The 24,447-nt window shown below is 36.7% G+C and overlaps 1 protein-coding gene across 4 annotated transcripts in view; it reads right to left on the bottom strand.

Moving 5' to 3' along the window:
- The window catches only part of LOC128858311 (protein singed), a 103,709-nt gene extending 79,262 nt beyond the window's left edge, over nt 1-24,447 (bottom strand). For 3 of the 4 annotated variants that reach the window (XR_008453999.1, XR_008453998.1, XM_054094475.1), the window contains exon 1: nt 23,098-23,340. The gene's annotated coding sequence lies outside the window, so the exon portion shown is untranslated. Of the gene's footprint in view, nt 1-23,097; nt 23,341-24,311 lie in introns of those variants that run through there. The other variant, XM_054094476.1, reaches the window with a different exon arrangement.

Consider the following 24,447-nt stretch of genomic DNA (forward strand, 5'->3'; position numbering starts at 1 on the left):
CACTTTTTATTGTATAATTACGCTACGTAATCACGCAAATTACTGATATTTTCTTTTTCTAACTCGCCTAAAAACTTTCAATTTATAATTTCAACATTTCATTCCTTCACACCACTTACTTAAACTCATTAACAGCCATTTTACAATTCAATTTACACACACTTTGTTAAATGTGCGCCACTAAGCCAAATATTTTGCGCGCCGGCACCAATTAAATCTACTTAAATGGGAAACTTATGCAAATTTAATTTCATCAATCAAAAAAATTTGACGGCATTCAAAACAAGAGCATAATTTTTAGAAAGAATCCACCAGAATGAGTTTTAGAGTTGTTGTTCTTTTTTGTTCTGATACATATTTTATACTTTGAATATAAAAGAAGCGAAAGAAGAAGAACAGAAAAAATGTTGGTCAACCGTTAAATGTGGAGGCTTTAATAAAGATTTTCTATGGCGAGTTGTCAATGATGAAAGTGTGTTGATGATCGTTGCAGCTCTTGTCATTCAAATTTTCATGTTATCCAAAATACGCTGAGAAAACTTCTTGAATATTTAGTTGAATGAAAGAAAGATAAAAAACAGAATGTGTTGAGAAGGCAGAATGTAAATGGGCCACTAACTACTTATACGCCTATGATAGACCGAGAGTTCGATGCGTAGGAGCTCATGAACGAATAGAGACACAATATTTGTAGGCAAGAAATCAATTTTACAATCAAATGGCAATTGATTTGAAAATGATAACGAAATTCATGTATGTTGATGTTGTTTGTTGAAGATAAGTAATTGTGTTTTCCTGCTGCTCATAGTTGCAGTTTCTGCGGCACCTTCGAAAAGGTACGATTCGGCTCTTCCTTTTATATTTATAATTATATTTATTATTCTGAAGTCAATTATCAAAAAGTTAAATTACAATACACAGTTTAATTGGACAAAAAAAACATAGTCTAGATGATGTGAAATCGCATTCCATATCTGAAGCTGTTCAAATGTTCAAGTAGAACGGATATTTAATACGTAAATATCTGGCGGAGACCGAAAATTTAATAATTTCTAAAAGAGAGGAACAGTCAATTTCCCCTTTGAAATTAAATAAATATATTATTTTTGCGTGGAACTGTTTTATGGTCGATTTTCAAGCGATGCTAAGACATACCGGTCCACATCGATTATTTCCGTGATTTTGTCGACATTTTCCACGTTTTCATTAACATCAAATCGGAACGCAATCGACAAAACCAACATTGCACGTAATTAACTGTTATAGTATCAGCACCATAAAGACCATTCATAATTTCAGCGGCCGGGTTGCATTCTAGCCTTTTTCAAAGCAAAACTTTAAAATGTTCCGAATTTTCTCATTGTTCACTTCCATTGCTAACACCCTGTAACTCCCAACTTAATGGAGCAAACAAAACCAGCAGAAACATTTTTTTAGTGTGAAATGTCCCCTCAATAGCAAGCACAAACTTTAAATTTTTTGATCATTGCTTTACGAGATATCGATCACTACAGCCATCTACCAAGAAGATAATGAATTTCTTTTTCCTCAAACTAATATTAATTTATTAGTTATACTTTTTCTAGCATAAAACGTTCACCATAAATATTGAGGGAATGCTGCTGAAGCGAAAGTCCTTGACTAGATATAAATGCGGTTCGTTCCAGTAACGTAGAACCGACTGTCGTGGACGGTACGTCAGTTTATTTCATTTGAGAATGAAGTACAGGCCGATCAACAGCAAATGGCAAACTCTCAGCATGTTTGGACCATGGAGATGAATCGATTGGAGACACAGCAGTCAAAATTAGCTGAACATACACACAAATGTACATATGTATTGTATTTATTAGTTGGAGCGCCAAGCGTAAATCAAAGATGTATGCAAAAGAAGCGCAACACGTAAATATTTTTGTACGTGCGTGTATGCGCCAAACCAATTAAGCACTTTGTTTATAATTTAAAAGTCCAATTTCAATAAGCAATTTGATTGCTCGAATGAATGCCTTAATGCTTTAATTGCCGCAGGATGGAATGCTGTTCACTCGCTGCGTTTTCTGTGCCGGCACTCGTGTGGAATTCGCACCAAAGGCCTGTGTATGTGTGGCTACCCTCTTGGCAATACTAAATTGTATTCTAGATATGTATGTATGTACATAAATTTACCGTATATAATTTAACGATGCTCGAGCGTGACAATAAGGTCAAAATAAATGCAATCGACACGATTTACATTCTCTCTCGATTTGCCAATTTAGCGGTGCTTTGCAATGAGCGTCGCCGCTGCCATCAAGTCGAAAGCGTGGATAAATTTATTTATCAGCCATTTGCAAATCATAGTTATTATTGTATGTGTATGTATGTGTGTGTGCAAGATTTGCGCATTCAGGCGCCTGGTGGGATATTTTTCATAACCATCGACACACCATTTTTCCATCGAAACGATCAAATAGCCAAGCAATCGAAGCGCAGCGCAACCAACACGGCGGTTGTACAAACCATTTACCGCAAATCCAGAAACTCCCCAAACTGCTGCTGCTGCTGCTGCTGCTGCTGTTAGTGAGTTATGATGTCTAATAAAGAGTAAAGGAAAGGAATGGCTTATACCCTAAGCACAACTGTTCGATGGGTACGGAGAGCGATGATGTGGCCGAATAACAAAATTAATGGGTTTAGACGTATATTTTAAAAATTATATCGATAAATAAAATGCAGAATGGCAAATACGAGGGTCGTTTGAAAAGTCCGTACAAAGTTCAAGAGATGGCATAACTGGAACGTAAGCTATGTTAAGTTAGTAGCAACTTTTGGAAGAGGGCCGACGAAGTTTCAGCCAGTTAGGTGTATTTCTTTGTGTTTGGCAATCGTTTTAATCGAGGAAGTCGAGTGATTTCCCTTTTTCATCACGACAAAGCACCAGCTCACGGTTAGGGTTCCAACTCGTTTCACAACGGAACAACAAACGAGAACAGCGTTGCACAAACAATTAAAGTTTTTATTTTCGCTAGTGAAGGATGGAACCAAAAAACCAACTTGTCGAATCTCAAGGCAATTCTGGCACAAATTGAGCCGAAAACGGACACAGTTACTCGTATATAATTACCCCGACAGTCGATTCTGCGTTACGACCAGGAAGCAGGACCTGACCAAGAACTGTCACTCCAGTAGCATTCCCCAAAAATGTATGTGAAGCGCTGTTACGACAAGTAACAACAACGAGATACGCACCTAAGATATGCACGAAGATGTCGCAAAAGCTGCAGGTATGACCAGAAGACAAAAGCAATTACTTATCTTATCTGTGACAATCCAGCTTTGTATGGAAACACGTTTCGGCCTATGTTATATAAGAAAGATTTCTTAGATGTTCCAAATCAGGACAGAGTTACTGATCTAAAAGACCTGAAGGAATTCTTCAGACATAGCAGTTGGTTCAGCAAAGGGCTTAGCTATTGAAGCTAAGGTTTCGCAAGATCATTGACCTAGACCTATAAGTAAATACAACCTGAGCTCGACGGCATCCACTGCAATCTAACTCATAAAAATTTTAGGCTCGACCTTACTCGAACTACCCGAAGTCTATTCTATAGCTGTATTCTATGCACAACTACAAAGGACGTATAAAGATAAGGGAACAAAATCCTGGCACATAAAAATTCAATGGGATCTAATCCAAATCAATGTAGGCCCAGTTAAAGCGTTGTGTGGTGAAATTTCTTAGGCAAGTATTTTTTTTCTTTTTAAACGTTCTTTGACTATTATTACCCACTGTATTTGCTTTGAAATAAGAGGAAAGTTCACGCATACATATATCTATGTATTTCACAAATACAATACATATTCCAGAATAGATCCATGAAAGTTAGTCTTAAGACACAAAAATTTGCCAGACCAAACGTTACTCGAAGTGGCAATAGACTCTGTCTCACTCTCTCTCTCTCACCTCTAAGTGCCTAACAGAAATCGGAACGTGATATTCCGAATCCAGCGATTAGTATCCCTGTAGTTCTTCGTTCATGCCGAAGTGAATGCTATCTTCTACAGTTTAGTCCAACTGGTATTTGGTCATTGATCTACAATAAAAAGAACTTCGAGGTAGTCATGAGCATCATGCGAACCAACTTTGCTTAGAGAGTGGTCTGGAATATTTCTTCACAAAGCCAAGACACTAAACTCTGTTCCAATATCCAAATGTCTCTGGCGCTGCAGTCTTTGCGATCAGCGGGGAGGTACCCGTCGATCTTATGTTCCGGGAACGAATGGATGCATGTGACTCCCAGAAGAAACACGTCATCAGTAGCGTGGCAAAGCCGGTGCTACTGAACCGAGTGGCAGATGGACGGCGAAACTGATTCCATTAATAGTCAAATGGGTCCGAAGGAACTTTGGGGAAGTGAACTACTTCTTAACTTACTCCCTCTCGGGCCACGGATACTTCAGGAGATACCAATACCGCATTGGGCAAAATAAGCGATCCCAAGTGCATATACTGCGAAGCGCCGAGTGATGACGCTGAAAACACGTTTTTTAATTGTGACAGGTGGCTCGCGGAAAGAGAAGGAAGCCGATTGCCGCACAGGTAAAGACACAAGAAGACGAGCCTATAGGATGAAAGCTGGCTACAAATATGGTGGACCCAGACGTGGGTTAATAAAATTGGTCCTTTATGGATGCCGTTCTGGGCCTCCCCTGAAGTAATACAGAAAGTAGTTCTGCGAAAGGTGTCTCCCCAGAAGGAGAGGAGGGATTGCTTTAGTGACAACACCACTTGACGCAGTAGACAACGGTCGATGTAATTGCGAGGGCATTTTGAACCCAACTCATCCACCCAAAAAACCAAACAAAAAATAAAAATATCCAAATCTCGTCTTCACACACAAGGATATGGAATTCCCAGCCACTTATGAATGTCGCGTAGGTGAATGTTGAAGTTGGGTTCAAAATCCATCATTGAGAACTGATAGTCACACTTTTTTTGTGCGAACCTCTCCGTTCAATTCAACAAATCTAGTTAGAGATATGGCGTTTTTCCATTAACCTCAACAATACGACTTGTTTAAAACTGCCCTAATCAATTCGCTTTTTAATAATTGCTCACTACAATTCTAACAACCCTTTTTGCTGAAGCGATCTCCTCGATCGTAAGGGGTATAAAAATAGGTGGATTGCCTTTTCAAATGCAAATTGCAACCAAATTGCCCACCAACGAACTACTTATTATGACAACATTCACTCGTTACTCTGCCAATTTCTTCAAGTATCTGGAAAGTATTTTCAACTGCAGCGCAATGAACAGAGAAGCAATGAGAAAGCGTTGGCTACGACGGTTTAAAGTAAATACTGCAAACATTTGTTTGTATAGACGCGAAAAGGAATATCAATAAGTTGCGTTCCCACGATAGTAAGACCTATCTTACCGGAACGATCCGAATTTATATCCGGCCAAAGACTGTCCCTACACCAAATGTGTATGGGGAATGCTCATGCTGCTACAACAACAACCGATAACTTACAAATGCTAATATGAGGTAGCAGATTTACAGGAAATTACAATTATGCTTACTATTAGGCGTTTCCTTTGTCCTCGATTTGAGGTAGTCGAAGTGGTTCTGGTATTTATAAATAAATATGGATGCACTTTTAAACGGAAGTCCTTTTGTACAGCAGTGAAACTGACATCAAAATGTTGACCAGTTTTGACTATTTTTCTTTTTTTTTTATTCAAAATAGTCCCCTTTGGCCTCGATACACTGTTTTGCGCGATCTAAAAGCTTTTCGAAAGAGTGTTTCAGGTCATTGACCGGAATGCCCTTCAGGATGTCAGTAGAAGTCTTTTGGATGGCCTCTACGGACGCAAAACATTTTCCTTTCATGGCCAAATATAATTTTCCGTATAGGTAGAAGTCACAGGGAGCCATATCAGGCGAATACGGTGAGTGGTTGATTGTTAAAATGCGATTTCTGGTTAAAAAATCAGTAACAAAGTGGATCGATGAGATGGCGCATTATCATGCAATAAGCGCTAGCTTCCTCCTTCGCGGTATTCAGAACGAATTCGACGAATGCGATGCAACAAACGCTTCAAACGCTGACGATTTGGCCCGTTAGCACGAATTTCTTGTGGACAATTCCCTTAGAATCGTAAAAACAAATGATTTTTGACTTCTCCAAACTCGTTTGGGGCGTTCCATTCGGCAATTTGACGTTTAGTTTCAGGTTCATGTTGGAAACACCACGTTTCATCACCAGTTACATACAATATTGCAAAGGAAGTCGTCTTTTCTTCGTCTCGTCCCGATTCCATGAATTTCAACGATGATTTCGGTTAATTTTTGATAAATTTGCGAACAATTTCGATGGAGTTTTCGGTGATTACTGATTTTGGGCGCTCGTATGTTATTTGGCATCAATCATCTCTGAAACGTGTAAACCATTAATGAATTCTGGCTCGAGATAGACAATCGCCGCCGTAAACTTTCTTCATCAATTCAAATGTTTCGGTAAACGTTTTACCGATTTTAAAACAAAATTGTATATTAGCTCTTTCTTCAAAACTCATTTTTGTACCGATGACACAAACATACTGACACTTTAGACGCAATAACTTAGCTTCCACTGGACCGCATGTCACCAAGTTTTCATTGGAAGTCAGCTAGGGATGTAACTTTCAACGCACTAACTCATTAAAAAGATGGCACCACCAAAAACATTTTTATGACAAAAGTCTTTTTTATTTTGGACTTCACCTTGTGTTTAAAAAAATTGCTACCTCTAAAAAAACACCCATTATATTCATGAAAGTTAGTGCGATGCATGTCTGTAAAATATTTTTCAACTTGATAAGCAGGCTGCGGCTGCATTTGTGGTTGAAAAGAAAAAAAAAATCTATTGAAAAGATTTATATGCCTTTCTTTTGAAATTCGTTTTTGCCTTTTAAAGTTTCCCCAGACAAAATATTGCATAGCCAAAGTGCTATCAGAGTTAAAAGTTGCATTTTCAATATTTATACGGCGCCAGGCTTATTCAAATCTAGCGTTGAGTTCTGATTTTGTATTTCAGTCGTCACGCCCGCTCTTCCTGTCGAACTCGCTCATAACCGTATCGTTCGCACTTCGCTTCGTAAATTATCAGCGTTTTTATTATTTCCCGCAAACAGTAAAGTGGTAAATTTATATATTCTTTCCTCTTTTTATTTCAAGACATCACAATTTATATCATTTTAGAATAGAATATTCATTCACGCACTTTTCAGCCATGTTATTACTTATTTTTGTTCCATTATGCACTGCCAAGTGCAGGGTCTGATACGGCATTCCATGATTGCAGTCAGACTGAGTTGGTACAGCCGGCAAAACAAGCGGCGCATTGCAAGTGTAAGTAAGTATATTTTTAAACTGTAGATATGCACAATCCGGTTGCAGGCTATTAACCCCTTCATGTGCAATGCGGTGCATTTATGTAGAGGATAAGCGATGTTCACATTTTGACTGTGGTTTAATGTACATATGTTTGTCTATGTATGTATGTAAATGTATCAAATAAAAAAGAGTGTCTCGTTGCCATCAGCGCAAAATCGGCAATAAATGGAAATGAGTTTTTAAACTTTACAGATTGATAGCACGACCTTAAGCTTAAGCATTTATGCTGCAATCACTTTTTCACTTGTGGGCTGTTCAAATTTCGTGGAATATTTACATAAAATGAGTTCATATCGGTGAAAGTTGGAGTAAGAGTTCATTTTTTATGCTTAATTGAATATAAGATTTGTTAAATTGGCCTGCAGAATTGTGAGCATCTGTTTTTTGCAGAGCCGTACCGTTTTTCAAACGTCTGTCCTCTGTAATTTTTCAAACCAGCAAAACCTGAAAATGTATGCTTTTAACAAAAGTCTCTCCTCTGTCTCACATTTTATTCGATATTATTGAAATTTATTTAAAATTTTTGTTTATGCTTGGTTTTTATTATAAAACTACCTGTACCCGACGCGCGTTGCTACGCCAACAACTAAAATAAATTTAAGAAAAATAACTTTAAAGAAAAATCAGTACACAAATAAATACTCAATTCATTCTAAACCATTTTATTGATTTTGTTTATTTCGAGAAAATTGTGACATTACAAAGTTTAGTTTCAATTCGATGTTTATTGAAGTACTGTGGGATACACAATATTTCTTGTTTTTCCATCTGGTGCGCAGACGAATAAATCAGAAGGTTTTCCAACAAGCCACAAGAGCTGTCCATGTGAGAAGCATGGATTCTCCAAATTTAGTCCACACACTTGTAACGATTGCTCTTGTGCTTTGTTACTACTCATTGCGAAAGCGAGTCGCACCGGGAACTGTAAACGTTTGAATTCGAATGGCATATCTGTCGGGATCATTGGGATATGTGGCAACAGTACGTCTTCACCTTTGAATTTTCCAGTCAAAATTGTTGCCTCGTTAACATTGTTCATCATTTTCTTGACGGAGAGTCTGGTTCCGTTGCAAAGTCGTGGTGGATTTATGTTTCGAAGAAGAATGATGGGTACGCCAATTTTCAATGTAAGAACGTGCAGCGGCATGCCTGGCAAATCAAGCGAATTCAAGAAATCAGTTGGATAGTTGACAACCTTGTCTGGATTCTCCACAGTATCGATGGACTTATATGTTGTCGTAACACTGGGTATTCGATGCTGAATGGTGAAGTTGATGGTATTGACATCGATGTTTTTGGCTGTTATTATAGCACGCGTACTGAGCCACTGATGGTTTTTGTTATTTTTCTGCAATGTTTGGGAAAACTTTTTGCACCAATTCGTCGATGCTTTCTGTGATCTTACAAAAGTTTGCTGGCAGGGTGATACATTATGTAGATTCATCAATTTCCATTCGCCCATTTCCAATATCCAATAATTGTTTTGCAAAATTTCCAGCCGAAGCATCCCGTTGTAGTTGTACACGCATGTTAGTTTTCAAAGTCAATTTCTGTAAATGATGCCATAAACTGATGATTTAAGACATGCATTAGGTTTATCAGCGGGTGTTGAACGTGGTATAATGGGCAGTGTTTGTCGAAAATCACCAGACAATAAAATGAGTGCGCCACCGAAGATCCGTCTGTTTCCTCTCAAATCGCGAAGTGAACGGTCAAGCGCTTCCAATGCTTTCTTGTGAGACATTGTACATTCGTCCCATATGATAATTTCACACGTTTTGAGTACTGTTGCAGATGTTGCATCTTGGTGCCTCAGTGTTTTGTAAATTCAACGGCAGTTTCAATGCTGAATGCGCTGTTCGGCCACCATCCAAAAGAGTTGCCGCAATTGCAGATGATGCCAGTGCAATATTATTTTGTGATCGTATGGTTGCCAAAATTAGAAAAAGGAGAAAAGTCTTGACTATACCACCGGGCGCATCTATGAAAAACAGTGCACAGTTTTGTTCTGTGATTGCACGCATAATTCTGTCAAACGGTATGCGTTGTTCTGGAATCAACAGCGGAAGATTTGTTCTAACGAATGTCTCCAGTTCGTCAGAATCAAAGTGTGTTTCTCGTTGCAAATCTCGATCGAAAAGATTGTTTGCAGGTCGGTTGGAACCAGGCATTCCCAGTTGCACCGGTGCCTTGTTAGCGATTGTCAATCATATGTCTTCAATCAAATTCGTCATATTCGTTTCCTCTGTGTAAAAATACAGGGTCATACTAATTTTTATGACAATCGGTTGAACGGGGCAGAAGTTGCTACTCTGCAGCTCCACTTGGTGGTGAGTGGTATCAATGAGCATATTCTACAAACCTTCTCCGTGGACAAATATATATACAAATACAAATAAATTAAAAATCAAAACAAAAAAAAGATATTATTTTTTTACTATGTAAATATAAGGTTGTTCAATAAGTTTTTCGGTTCGTTAAGAAAAACACAATTTTATGGTTGGAAATGCACTTTATTATTCTGCATAGTCCCCCTGAACATCAATTCACTTGTTCCAACGAGATTCCAATTTATGAATTCCATCTCTGAAGTGAGAATCTGGAAGGGCTGCAAAATACGCCTCCACAGCTGTTATGACCTCATCATTTGATGAAAAACGCTTTCCACGTATGAATATTTTTAGGTCTGGAAACAGATGGAAGCCGCTAGGAGCCAAATCCGGGGAATACGGTGGATACTTCAATAATTTAAACTTTAACTCATGGATTTTAGCCATTGTCAAAATTCTCTTGTGAAATGTTCCTGATGAAAAGAAATTTTTTCTTTTGCGATCTGGGTCTTTTTCACAAATTTTTCCCTTCAGCTGGTCTAAAAGGTTACAATGAAATTCAGAATTTACCGTTTTACTTATTTGTAAGTAATCCACAAACAAAATTCCTTTCGCATCCCAAAAAACTAATGCAGAATAACCAGGTTCACACAACTCTTTAGCCTTTAATTCAGCGTTTAAATTCAGCAACCCATCTTTCAACTGAAGTTCTTTTCCACTTTCAACATTCGTTCATAAATTTCCATTGTTTTTAAACCTTCCAAAAACAAAAATTCAATCACTGCACGTTACTTGATTTTTTCTATTGTAGAAAATACTGTGACACGTCGATACTAAATGGCTTGTAAGCAAAGAATTAAATGACAGATTGGAATGAAACTTCACATATGTACGTTCATATGAGGAGTGCACCACCATAACAAAAAAATATAGACTAGTAGCAACACCCTCTTTTATCGAACAACCTAGTACAGCTAACAAGTCAATGTAAAAAAATTCGTATATAAATTTATTTTCAAAAGCTAAATATAATATTTATTTTATCTACTATAAGAGGACAAAAACAAATGTCTTTGACATTTCTCATAGTATAGGGCATCCCTTACGTTGAGGTTTTGTATAAGCTAACTTACGATTTTTTTTTTTTTCAATTTAGTGTATGGGTGTATGTACTTACGTACTTATTTATGTATGTACGTACCTATATAAAGTCTTACCGGAGCAACACCTCTGTATTATTGATTTTCGACTAAATTTGATCACTAAACATACAAACACATAAATATTTAATGAAGGGTGTGTTTGGACAGCAAAATCAGGACAAATTGAGGAAACGGAACACGAAATTGTATGCACGCTTATTCAATTATGTTTGAATGTATATTTTATATGTATATTTGCATGCATTTGAGGACAGGAAGGCACAAACGCGAGGTTAACAAGGGAAAATGTGGGAATGTATGCAGTCCATGAAATCGCAAAACAATATCACACGCCCTCACCTCAACCTTAGCATAGCAACAAAATCACAAAAAATAAGCGGATGAAATATGCGACGAAACAGCAATGAATGTACATATATTACATATATGTAGGTATGTATGCATGTATGCATGTATGTATGTATGTATGTATGCATGCATGTATGTGCTATGACTCAGGAACGACATCGATACCAAGTTGCAGGATCAAACGACCGAGTGACTAAGCAGCGACCCGCCCGGTCGGCCAGTCAGTCAGACAGGAACGTCAGTGGAAAGTCGACAATCGGCCATGCCATAAACAAATACAATATGTGCAATAACTAAAATGAGGGGATGGAGTCAACGAAATGAATGACACATGCGAGACACACGTTGCAGCCGTGGAGAAAACAAACTAGAAATACAATACGTAAAACCCAAATATATAAGTACGTGCATACATACACACACACGCACGCGTGTTCATAGGCACATAAAATACATTGCAAATTAAGTTGGAAAAGCGCACTGAAAATGGCGAAAAAGTAACTGCGACTACTGCGCTGTATTGGTTCAGTTGTGCTGATTGTTGTACTCCATACAACATCAAAAGCAGCAGTAACAGCAACAGCAACAGCAGCTGGCAACTCGGCAACCAGCGAACAGACGCTGACAACCGGCAAACGGCTGTCACGGGCCCTTCACACGCAGGCGCATTAACATGCACACACACGCACACACAGTCAAGTATAGCGGAGGCAGGCGTCCGCATAAAATACATTCATACGCATATAAGCAAGCACCAACAACCAGCGTGCCGATGTAAAAGGACAACGTACTGGGCGCACAGCATGAGCGACAGAACCAAAACCCAAAACCAATGTCAACTTTTGTGTGCTGCAACACCACAACGAAACTCCGCGAAACGCGAAACGAAACAAAGAAAGCAAACCAATAAACAGCGATGACAATGTCTGCAATGTGGGGAACAAATGAAGCTGCAAATGGTAGCGCTGGCAACAGATATTCCAAGATACAAGATGTAAGATGTGAGATACAATGTGTGCAAACCCAACAACACCCCTCCCCCAAGACAACAAACTGCTCTCCGACGAGCATCTCATTGCTGGATGCTGCAGACGTAGCAGAAAAATTTAAATGCACAGAATGTCTGGGGCAAAGAAATTTAAAAAATCGGTAAAAGCGTGATCAGGAACGTGGGGGTGGAGAGCAAGCAAAGGGAAGCGAGTGACGATGGCATGGATTTACGAGTTTTAGGCGTCGAAGTGGTGTGGAGCGCCGTTGGAGCAATAAGAAAACAATTTCAAGGGCAATCATTTTAAACACATTCTCACAGATGTTATTGCATATGCATGTGTATTTATATATATATATATGTACATATGTACATATATATACAGTGACGGTCAAAATAATATCAGTGCCACATATTGACAAGTTTTGGGTATTTATTTTTTATTTTTGTTTCCTTTTTTGTTTTTTGTTTTTTTTTTGCAAAAAAAATACTATATAGCTCAGGGTGTAAACTTCGTGTAGAATTACAAAAAAAAATTATATGCATCAAAATTACGATCTTTTAGCTTTTTTTCTGAAAATTTGAAGGCGCTAAAAAATCCAACGTTTCCAAATTGTGGAAATTTACTCTTACAAAAATTAATCTGTTCGCAAAGTTCATACAGTACTGCACTTATTTTTTTCAGAACGAAGAGGGAGCTGCCGTTACGAGCGCTATTGGAAATAAAAATTAATCAGGTAAACATCGGCAACATTTAGTTCCAACAAGACGGTGCAACTTGCCAAACAGCGCGCATAACAATCGATTTATTGCAATATTCAAGCCACCATACGGCCACACTTATTGAAAAAAGTAGTAAAAACGAGACTGACCGAGTGAGCCATGTGACTGTAAGCCGTAGTGGACATATTTAAAAAAATAAATGCCATGATATGATATACTAGATTATAATAAAAAAACATTCCCAAAATATTTCTGCAAAAATCCGCAAAATTTATCACCCTATCGGAAGATTTGTAAAATTTTTTCCAAATGGCTTCTTGCGCCAACCATAAATCTCACTTATAAACTAGGCAGCTGCAGTAAACAGACAAACAATGGAGCGCATTAAGGTAAAAATGAAGATTTCCATCACTAAAGTCATGTTTTTGTTTTTAATTTAGCACAAAATGTATTAAAAAAAAACAATCGAGCATTCCTTGAATGGAAGAAAATGCATAAAACCGTCACGAAAATAATTATCAAAAACTATAAAAAATCAAAGCCGCTTTAACTTTGCACAATAAAGGGTGAATTTTTAAGAGCTATAGGAAAGTTTTTCAAAAAAACACACGTAAAATTCAGAAATATGCAATTCTTCTGGCTGATCTTCACTCCAAAATAGACAATTCTGCTTATTTACATACCCATTGATCCAAAAATGAGCTTCGTCGCTGAACACAATTTTCGACTTTAAACTTTAACTTTAACAGAACACGCATTTTTATAATAAAATTCAATAATTTGCAAGCGTTGTTCGTTTGTAAGACGATTCATGGTTAAATTATAGGCCAAACTGAAAATGTTTGACAGTGAAACAAAACACGAAACGTGCGTCAGCTGTTTAAGCCAACTGTTTAAAAAGATAATAGCTAAAAAATCACCCTTTATAATACTAAAATGGAATGAGCTACAAAACTGTATACTTAGAATTTTTCAAAAAATCTGACAAAAATATTCGATATTTTGATGAAAATTTGTAAAATTTTTTCAACTTTTTACAAAGCTCGAAACTGTGAGTTATATGATTTTGGTTGTAGTATGGCCTATATTTTTATAAAAAAAAAAAATAAAATAAAAAAAAATTTATAGAAATTAAAACAATTATAAAAATAAATAAATAATACAAAACAAAAAAAAACATAAAAAATAAAAATAAAATATTCTATGAAAAAATTAATAGTCAATAATTAGCAATACGTTGCGCTACTACTATTTTAACAGCCACTGTAAGCATGTAAATATATGTCTGTAAATATATATATTTACATACATAAGCTTGTGAGTGTTTACAAATCTGCATGTGGGCTAATCCTTTGGCATGAATAGGCACACATACGTGTACATATCTTTGGTTGTGAGTAGGGAAGCGCTGACAAGTCGTTTAAGTGCCCCAGCTGATGGAATGCTGCTTAGAAAGAGTAGAATTTACAAATCGTAAATATTTTCGTCAAACAAAAAGCGATAAAACAACACAAAATTGCATGAGAGCACTTGCTACGTGCATTGACCTCACACCGCGCTTTGTGGCATTTGGTGATGAGGTTGTACCCCACACCCTCCGGCACGTAGATATGTATGTATGTATGTAGAATACTTCACGTACGTAAAATTGTAATACAAAAAATATATGGATATAAAAATACATATAGAAGTAAAGGTTTACGCGTAAATATCAACATACGCGGCTTGCGGGTGTTTTGTAGCGGCGAGCGCTTCGACTTGAGACGTCAATAGCCGCGTTGACTACCTGGCGACGGCAGCGGGTGCTAACAGCACATCCGGCCAATTAAACGGAAGCAAATCGTGAAGTAATTTCTATTAGCATGAAATGAAAGAAAAGGTAACCCGTCCACTCTGCCAATGGAATGATGACGAGTGAGCTCGATAACTTTGCTGTTATTCGGCAGTGGGCAAATGAACTCATAAAACTGGTTGATACTCACATATGTACATATTTTAAGTTAAACTATATGAGCATCTCTTAGAAATTATTATGGCCCCTATTATGAGTTGTATTCGATCTTCGATATTCGCTGGTTGTCGAAGATCGAAAATCGAATGTCAATTTGGTATTATGAGCGGTGCAACCCTATCGAAATTTTCGTTGTTTACCGAATTTAGAGTCGAATGCAATTTTGCTTTCGATCGTGTAGCGTATAGTGGGAAAACTTGTTAAAGTGTAAGTTGTTTGCGATTATTTATGGTTTTATAGTAACCAAATAATAAATATATACTAATTTTGTTAATATTATGCAGGGCGAAAGTCGTGAGTACCAAACAACAATTAGAAAGGCGAATCCCCAATTCGCAAAAGGGATTTGCACCAAACTTCAAGCAGCAAAAAAATGGGAGGAATTTACAACGGAGCTGAATTGCTTGGGACCACCAGTGAGAACGGCAGCAAAATGGATTAAGCTTAATAATGGTTTTTTTTTGTGATGTTTATAGAAATACATTTTCATTTTTTTTTCGAATGACGAATAATTGAATAAAGAAAATTTATAACAAAAATAAAACAGAAAGTGTGGTGTAAAGGTTTCTATTTAATACTTTTTAGATTTTTCTATAATATTCTCAAAATTTCATTTCTTATGTTTTCTAATTCTCCGTTATTTGACTCCACTTCAATATCTTCAGCATCATCGTACACATTGGGTTGAGCAAGTCCTAGCATACCTTCATTACCAATACTCAATTGGTACGATCCCTGAGCACAAACTCGCAGAACTGTGGCTAGCTTTAAAATATTTGGAATCAATTTGGCTCGGGTGCACTGCTGCAACTGGTTTTCTGTACTGGACAGTAGGTTCACAAACGGCTCTTTAGATAATCTAAGGTTATTTAAAAATCTGTAAGGAAATTTCTGTAATATTAAGTACGTCAACACATTTTGAAAGCTCTAAATTTACTCAGTGGAAGCCATTTCTAGGTGGTTGGATGCGTCCCTCAACTGTTTCCTACTTCTAGCTAGTTCCACTAATCTTTCATCGTCCGATGAATCGTCGAACCACAACTCTGTTGTACTCATTTTCACAAAAAATACTTTTTTTACCTTTTAAAAATAATGTTAGCAAAGAATTTCAACACAATCGGTTTTTCTTTTATTTTGATTTGCTGTATCAGCTGAGAAAAAATTATCTATTGTAAATGCGTCGAGCGATCGAAATTCACAATAGTCCTATTCTTCAACGAATGAGCACCATAATACCAAATGAAAATTCGTTCGATCAGCACTTTCGACTACAGTCGAAGATCGAATGTTGCTCATAATAGGGGCCTATATGCTTCCTCCTAGTCATGTTAATAAGTCTAACGATAATTTTTTATTTTTTATTTCGCGGGTTTTATGTTTTGTTTACAGTTAATGCCAATCTTTGTAGCCGAGTAGCATAAAATTGAGTTTTATTAGTACTTACATTGACCCCATGATGCTAAATTTTACTTCTGTTATTCACACTGCGATTTTAGTCAAGTGTGTTTCCGATCCCCTAGTGCGAATTTAACTGGAAAAATGTTTTGAATATAATGGTCCCTTTTATTTCGCAGTATGTCCTTCTGCTGCCCCGACTGATCGATGAATAAAAAACTCTACATTAAATTTTCTGAATTGCATAAACTGTAACCAGCTGCGTTCGATCGATGGTAAAAATTGTTTCAGCAGAAACTGTCAGCCACGATGTACAGAATGCAAAGATTAACAGCACACCGTTAGCTGGCTCTCAGAGATTTTAAAGAACTCAGCTGATTGGCTGAGGTAAGTGGGGTCATTACAGCGGTTAGTTTACGAAAAAACTGAGATTGTGGTGGTGATATAGAGAAAATATCAAAGCAGACATGCTACTTTGTTGCAGTCTGAGCAACGACTGATTGGACGGAGAATTCTCCTGCCGAGTTCCCGGTGACGTGGCAGCCGAAGCTACTCTCACAACTTTACTTCGGATGGGCAAACCTGGTACTCTATCTATCTATCATCATTGGCTAATCGAAGAGGGCAATATATTGGATAGCTCAGAAGCAAGAAGAAACTTCAAAAAACTATCAAACAGGTTTTTCGAATCAGAACTTTTAGTGATTGTCCACCATGTTTCCAATTTGCAAAATGTATAATTTTCCACTCCAAGCACAAAAAATTTTCTAACAAAGCTATTAGTGTATCCACACAAAGTCACGAATACCCATCCATATGCATTTAGTACATGGTATATTATATATAATACAGGGTGTCTCGATAGGGTCTAAATGTAACTTTTTCCGACTCCAATCAAAGACTGGATCTTAAGAAAGCAGCTGTAGGCTAAGATTGTTATGCAAAATTTGCCACAAGTTGATTGAGAGATTCCGAATTTTCGTAAATGGCGTAGAATCGGCTGAATTGGATCATTTTAAATGGAAGCAATTACAGTACGGCACACAATCTCTGGTATTTCGATCGATTCGAACTTTTCGGGTGAAACGATTATTACAACCTGAGTCTAAAATTCGGTAGTAATTTTTAATAATTTTCTTGTAAATTTCACTATTATAAAAATCTAAAATTTTAGTGATGTTTTGACGTTGTTATATCACAAGAATAATTTTAAATGTCAGCGTGAAATCTTCGTCGATTCGACAAAGACTCTTTTTCGTATTTCCCTGTTTTTTCGCTTGCCATATTGGGCTCTTTTCTTTCTTAATAAAAGTAGTTTTAAAACCATATTACCTTGTAAGATTTATAGCAGAGAATTTTAATTTAGTAGTATTTTCCTCTGAAGTACCTTTTAAAAAACAAGCGTAAATCTATAATAATAAAAACAAATATGTTGTAAAATTAAGGTTATTGAACCATATTCTCCGAAATGTGTGATAAATTAAATTTTCTACTTAGTAAGACTAACTAACTTAGTTTGTAAACCATTTTGGTTATGTCCTTCCAATAGCGTAACGAGTATCGTTAGCCTTTTACTTAGATTTCGAAGATTTAAAAAATCGCTACACACGTAAAGTGTTATTTTATTTCTCAAAAGAGCACGTCTCTGTTAATTGGAATAAAATTTATATGCCCATGCTATTAGAATTCAACCAGTACAAAAGAAACTTCCCGGTTTCGCTTTTAAACCTTTAAATTTTACTTTTCTTTTGCTCCAGTTTCTCGAGTGTTATTTGAATTTAATACCATTTCAAACGCATCACATGTAGATTATCTTTTACCTTATGGGGAAAGAGAAAACCATTATTTTATCGGTAAATGGTTGAAGTGATCGATATCTCACAAAATAGCGATCAAACAATTTAAAGTTTAAGCTCGCTGTCAAGGTGACATCTCACACTAAAAAAATTATTTCGCTGTTTTTAATTCGTTCCATTCAGTTGTGAGTCACAGGGTGTTAACAATGGAAGTCAACGAAGAGAAAATGCGTTACATTTTACAGTTTTTCTTTGAATGAAAATGCAAGCCAGGCCGCAGATATTGTGAATGGCGTTTATGGTGTCGATACTGTCACAGATATTTACGTGCGATTTTAATTTCGTCGATGTCAAAGAAAATGTCGATAAAATCACAGAAATAATCGAAGTTGATCGGCATGTTACTAGTCGTAGCATCGTCCAGGAGCTAAAGCTCAAATAATGTTATCCTTTAAGGGTGCGTCCCTATTTAAAAGCCCTTTATATAAAAATATGCATATGTATGCCGATAGGCAGGTTTATACGTACATACCTATGTACGAGTATTTGCGCAAAATTTGAGCATATGGTGCTAATTCAGAATCGACTTTTGCTTATCAAATATTTATTATTTAACCCATTTGATCAGGGGTGGATTTTTATCACACAGATAAATAAACGTACGCAGTGTCAAACGGTTTATCTCAGTGAAAATATTTTTGCTTGCGTTCGTTGCAGTTAGCATTAGATGATTCAAACCGAAATGTACTCGTATCTGGTTATCTAGGGACTATTGTTCGGCATTATCGAAGTTTATTGCTTAAAGCTTAAAAAAATGCCATCCTGCAACTGTTCTGCTATACGATATTAGTCATATAACATTTCATTCATTCATTTATTCTATAAATTCAGCCTCATTGGTTAATGCTTTTGTGTTGCCATGGTAATTTGCCATTGCCCTGATGCCTGGTTGTTTGCACTTAATTGTGAATGCCCTTCTGTAAAGTTTTGAGATACCAAATTCTATTCAAGTATGAACTATTGTGTTTCTACTTCATTTTGCTGTTTTTCTCTCAATATCAGTCTTCGCCTTTACGTACATATGTATGTAAGTTTGTGTGTTCAATCAACATCCTCCAAAAGGCGCTTTGAGGAAATCTACACTGGCGTAACAAAATCATCAATGATGCACCAGGGGCCGCATATCATTCAGCGACGACAATACGAATTACACTTTTTTTATTCTTTATACCTATTGCATTCGCCCCACTCAAATGTGGAAAATAGAACGTGGAGTAAATTGGAAAGTATGCAGCAGCCACTCTCTGCTGCACGAGCACTTAGTAAGAGTTCTTAGCGACAAACACCGGGAAGCCATAAAGCACACGCCCTAAATTCACACAAAAGGTCCTGGTAGTAATTTGACGTTGAGTAGCAGCCGCAACTTACAGAATACAATGCGAAAGAGCGAATTTAACAGATACACAAAAGCAGACAATTGCGAAGGTGGACAAACAAGTCAGGAGGGATGATGACGATGAGTCAAGAGAGAAGTAAAACACCGGAATGGCGGTAAATACAAACAAATGTATATACTTTATATGCGAATACGCTAAAGTGGAGCAAAGAATAAAGCTGAAGAGGAAATTTTAAGAATGGTAAATTATAAGAAAATTTTATAAATACATAAAAGTTATATCTGTGTTTTATACGAGCGGCTACACTGGCCGCCTTAGGTACTTGGCGATGACTCATCATCTCTTAGACTTTAAGCGATATGGATATCAAGTATTTTTTATTTTGTTTATAAAATATTAAACTCACTAAGCCCGCAGAAACCCAAAAATTCCTTCCACCGACACTCCATTACAGAGGTTGTTTTTTTTTATTGTAGCTGCATGAGAACTGTCGATATCGATACCTATGGTTCGACAGCCGAGAATGGCGAACTGTGTTGAGATTTCTGTTCAGTAAGGTTTGGCTAGTCAGCATGAATCGGTTAACGCCAAAACAACGCTTTCAAAATGTAGAAATTTATTAAAAAAAGTATTTTCGCTAAGTTAATAGAGCACTAGCGGTATCATAGGTTCTTATTTCTTTCGAATGCCGTTACGGTGAATGGCGAGCGCTATTAAGTCATGCTGACTTAATTTTTTTTTTCCAAAATTGATCATCTAAACATAGACGACATTTGGTTCCAGATAGATAGCGCAACTTGCCATACAGCGCGCTTAAAAATCTATTTATTGGACCGATTGAAAAAACCATGGAACTCGTAGCCGGGATGGACATATGCCGGATGTCATATTCGAAAAATAAATGCTATGGAAAATTATAAATAATAAAAAAAAATTACCACAATATTTCTGTGTTGTGTAATTAAGTTCCCAAACTGTTAAAAAACCACCCAATACCAGTGCATTACCCGTACGACCTGGATGTATGTCCAGCCAATGCCGCCACTTCAGCATTTATGGGGAATCTTTATGATGTTGCAACAACCACAACAACAACAATGGTAGTGATCGGATAAAATGCAGAAGAAAATTTATGTCAAATATCCGAAGAACTTCAGGTTAGCAAGAAACGCACAGGAGAAATTTCTTTTACGGTAGAAGAAATCCCCTGAGTTGGGGAAAATAATAAAAAAATAGCAGACAAACCGCCGAAGATATTCAAAGTAGGAAAAGCGGCATCTAAACCAAAGCGATCATATTCTGGGATAGCGAAAGTATATATAAATCGATTATCTTTCAAAGAGGCCTACTATGAATGGTCAAATTATGTTAATTTAATGGCTCAAGCACGTAAAGCAGTCGTGCAAATGAAATGTGACAAATTTTGCCAGACAATGCATGCGGCTGTTCACTCATCCCGAACTGGAAAGCAAGATTTAAAAACAGACCTTTTTCAGAAATTGGTAGCCCAGCATGTATTTCAGGTCTGGCACTCATCAACTCTTTAAATTTTTCCAAATTAATGAGTGAAAGGCCAAAATAAAGAATTCTTCTAATTTTTAACATTTGTATAATACAGGGTGGTCCATCTAGTGTTAGGAATTTGCGCGAATAACAGATATTTCAGAAATTTTGTGGCTTTTCGCTTGAAAAAATCATCACCGACAAATGGTGATAAGTGACCTCCTACAAACAGCGATTTCGACGAGTTTTTGTTCGTCGCCGTTAAGAATAAACGTTTCGCTAACCATGTAAGGACGATTTAGGAGACGAAATATAAAATGAAACTACCATTGGAGAGATAATTGTCCAAAATTGCAAAAATTTACTGCAAAAAAAAAATTTACATGAAATGGAATAGTGTAAAGTATGCATCGTAACTTACATCGATATTTGTCGATGTACGAGATTTAAAGGGTTTTCAAATAACAGGAACAACGATTTTTTATGGCCAGAACTCGATGGTATCGTTCTGGACAACGTTTATTTTCAACAAGACGGCGCTACGTGCCACACAAGCAACGAAACCATTGATCTTTTACGGGAAAAGTTTCCGGACGGTGTTGTCTCTCTCGAAGAGGTGTTCACAATTGGCCACCAAGATCTTGTGATTTAACACCTTGTCACTTTTTTCTTTGGAGCCACGTGAAAGAAAAGGTCTACGCCAACAGCCCAGGGTAGATTCAAGAACTCAAAAATGGAATTCGTGAGGCTGTCGAGGTCATAGGGCAGCCACTCTGCAATTCGGTTGGGGAAAATTACATGAGAGGATATTGTCCTGTAAGCGTGGTCGTGGTGGTCATTTGCCTGATGTTATTTTCCACTATTAACGGCATACCTTCCTCTTTATAATAAAATAAACATCCGATCATTTATATTAAAAAATAGCATTTTTGTTTCAATATCAAAATAACACCTCTTATTGGAAAGCCCTTTAGTTTGACAAGCAATGAAATACAACTAAACTTGTATTTTGAACTTAATTGTTCGATTTTAACAATTTCTACAGCATTTCGGTACGTTTCACAAAAGCTTTAACAATTTATGTCTTAAAAACTATAAGTTTATCATAAAAAACATATTTTTCCCATTCTCAGAAGATTGATGTATGTTAATCCATGTACGAATTTAGGATATTGCTTGTGCCATATCGTCCCAAGCCCAATGAATGGCTTTGGTTGGGTCTTCCAAGTTTTTAATCTGCCCCTCAGAAAGTATTTGACTGACGTTGGATTTGAATTTATCCAGTTTTTTTTCAGTAGAAGCACACGACAATCAATACATGATCTAAATCAAAATTCGTTTAAATATTGTAAAACTACACCTTTTAAATAAAAAAGGATTTACTCTGTTTGCGTAGAAACGTCAGCCAAAAGATGGACCGCCTCGGGCTCATTACAGTAATGCGAAATTTCCACAGGCTTCGGAAGAGCATCACTAGACAACTTCGCCCTCTTCAGATCTGGCACGATCTCGAAATACTTTGCCGAAAAGTGATACACGCAAATTGTTTCGCCTGGTTTCAATGCAGTGCTGTACGTTTTTACCCAATATTTTCTTTTAATTTTATCTTTTGGGTCATGAACAAACTTAGCGCTTTCTTTTGTTCACGTTTTGTGGCACAACAAAATCAATTTTGCGTGCTAACTTTTTTCGCAAAAATTTTCGTTTCTACTCAGAAGCACTTTTCCCCTAGATTTTGCTTTAAAATATGTAAAAAGTAGATTTTCTAAAGGAAACTTTTTCTTACATTTTCATTTCAATAATTTTAATATTGCTTCTAATGTGTCAAAGAAAAAATCACTCATTAACACGGGTCTTATTATCTTTCGCCATCGCTATACTGCAATAAAAAAGACTTTTAAATAAATTGATAATCTATTGATTATCTTTCTATCAATTAGGGCTACTCGTAGGACCATATTGTAAGTTGTGCCTTCATTTCATGAGGATTTATAATTTGTTTCTTTTTTTATAAGAAATCAGTACCTGCATATATATTTATTGTATTGATTCCGGTTGATTAAAATATGTTTGCTATCAAATTAACAAACACACAAATAAGTTGTAAGCTTGTACGTGCCGTTGGAGTTGTGACTGAGCCTGTAATAGTCAATTGTCACTGCAATTGGAGCGTCGACAAAAACAACTGTGCAAGACTAATTAAAAGAAAATCGACGCACTGAAAAGACAATATGGAAAAGCATATTGGACAACAAGAAATCAACGCAAAAGTAATGTAATGAAAAACAGGTTCAACACACAATCACCAGCAAATAAAACAAGAAACCGCAAAGTGCAAATTGATTACAAACTATTAAAAAAAAAAACACCTCAGGTAGGTAAACAGAATGCAGTTAGACAACTGAATATGACAGCTCGGCGCGCACTGGAACCAACCGTAGATCAAGTTGTCACATCTCCCCGTTTACAAACATACATACATTCCATCAATAGCGCCAATTTATAGGAGGCGAAGCACTTTTCAGACTTCAATTGACAAACAATTACAACTTAAATAGCTTTTAAGAAACAGTTGCACTCATTTCTTTTTATCCCCTTTTATGCATGTGGAAAATATTGTAAATATTGCTTGTAAGTAAAACTCCGTTTAGTTTGGCGTCATTTGGGTAAAATATTTTCTACAGTAAGCCCTTTTTCAACATACAGAATTCCAGATAATCTAGGTGGCAACGCTTTAAACAACTGGCCAAACAAGCAGAAGCCAGTCGGAATTGCTAATCCACCACCAATGCCAAGGTGAGGAAGCCGGTTGAAAAATGCAAACTGGCATACAAACGTATGTATGTATTGAGCTGTTGGCAAAATTAAACCAAAAACAAAAGTAAAACAAAAAATCAACAAGCCGACTCGGAAAGAAAATCAGAAGAGAATATGCGACTTATGAGCATACATACATACATACATATGTACGTATGAGTGCGGTGAATGCGGTGGTTGCAGGGGTAATACACAGCAAATGTTTTTGTGAGCCACCAATAACAATATTTGCGATCAAACACAAGTAGAGTTAAAAAAAGGATTGCAGCCACAGACAAACATTTAATTTTTTTGTCGAATACTTTGGAATATCTGCGTTAACTGCAGAGCAGTGCAAATTATTAATACATTTTTAAGTCTCTTTTTCTTTAACAAATTACTTATTTTAATTAACTTTCGGTATTTCTACAACTATAACTTACACTTTTCAGTCTGATTTGCTCGCGATGTACTTTGTTGTTTCTTTTGCTGCAAACGTTTGTTTTGCACTTTCCGATACCTTTTTGTTCGCCGGCTGAATCCTTTTTCGTAGTTTGTATTACACACACACGAAGTGTT

Source organism: Anastrepha ludens, chromosome 3 (assembly GCF_028408465.1).
Source record: "Anastrepha ludens isolate Willacy chromosome 3, idAnaLude1.1, whole genome shotgun sequence".
Lineage (NCBI taxonomy): Eukaryota > Metazoa > Arthropoda > Insecta > Diptera > Tephritidae > Anastrepha > Anastrepha ludens.